The sequence below is a fragment of the Convolutriloba macropyga genome, chromosome 11 (genome assembly GCF_964194025.1).
Source record: "Convolutriloba macropyga chromosome 11, txConMacr16.3, whole genome shotgun sequence".
Taxonomy (NCBI): Eukaryota; Metazoa; Xenacoelomorpha; order Acoela; family Convolutidae; genus Convolutriloba; species Convolutriloba macropyga.
This window is the reverse complement of record NC_134478.1, coordinates 49,999,935-50,001,195: the sequence shown is the minus strand read 5'-3', so window position 1 is coordinate 50,001,195 and position 1,261 is coordinate 49,999,935. Positions and strand designations below refer to the sequence as shown.

Here is a 1,261-nt window from a genome sequence, read left to right as displayed (position 1 = left end):
AAAAAGTCAAACTGTTAATGTTGGCCTTGTCTTTTGATATCGAAATTATGGCTCTTATACTTTTATAACTTACAATGTTTCCATCAACCCAGAAAAGTTGAGTCAAAGTCAATATTTTTAAAATAACTAGTAAAACTTGAGCAATCTGCGAAAAATTTCAGAAGTGTCAATTTTGCTTTCTGTGTAAAATCAGTAAGGCTATAAATTTTCGTTAAATTATCTTATTTTTTGTTTACATCCACAGTATGGAAGTTTTCTATAATTGCTTTTGAATGCAAGAACTTTAAATCAAGCCAATCATAGTTTCAGCTCAGTTTCTACATTTTCAAAGAAACTGTTTTTAATAAGGGTTTGTAAAAAAAGTGAAACTTGAAGTTTTCATTTAGTTTGATTCAATCAAATAAATGGCCGTTACTCAGTTACAGGGAAAATAACACAAGATCGGAAACTTAAAGTATCAGAGACAAATTTATGACATTTGTTACTGATCTGTAATATAAATCTTAATCGCATTAAAAATCCACTAAAAATAATTTATAGGCTTAAAAATTACCAAATTCTCAATCACTAGTCAATCACTGCTAAATAATACAAACAAGCGAAGCAGCAACAGTTTAATCAAAATAAAAGATCATGATTAAACGTTTTTTCGGAAAGGGTTTGACATTTGGGATTAAGTTAAAAGTTTAAGGGTGCACAAAATCCAAGATTTCAAAATGGTTATAGCCAAAATTTTTTTAGGGGATAACTGACGTTTTATTTAACGAAATCTGTGTTCTATAAAATTTCAATTCATACATTGCAGCGCCGGCCTGCAATGTATTTCAGATATCTGTGTTAACGGTAAACTGATGCTCAGTGGTTGATTAAGAAGTAGTTCTGAAAAACTAGGCATTATTTCAATTTTTTTCTATGAAGTTTTGATTACGAACGATGACTAAAAAATTTAAATTCTCGATATGAACTGACAAAGCACTGATTTTACAATATTGAGTTGATGTCTTTAGAAAACTTTCAGATACCAAGAGAAACGATAATTGAAATGTATTGATTAAGTTAATCTTTTCACAGGAGCACGTCAATCAAAATATCAATAGAGTTGCAAAACTTTTGCCTGTTTTCTCCGGAAGATTCCAATTAAGATTATCTTATTAAAGTTTATCATTACTTGCTATTGAAAAACCAAATTATTACTAAGTTATTGCTAAATGAGATCTCGGCAAAAGATCAGATACATATCATCTTTTGCCCAAAAAATGTC

General features: G+C 29.3%; 1 protein-coding gene across 1 annotated transcript in view; it reads right to left on the bottom strand.

The window, feature by feature from the left end:
- Nucleotides 1–931: 931 nt before the first annotated feature.
- Nucleotides 932–1,261, bottom strand: part of LOC142349293 (uncharacterized) — a 13,755-nt gene continuing 13,425 nt past the window's right edge. Inside the window, exon 4 of the mRNA XM_075400763.1 lies at nucleotides 932–1,261. This exon is cut by the window's right edge and continues 265 nt beyond it. The gene's annotated coding sequence lies outside the window, so the exon portion shown is untranslated.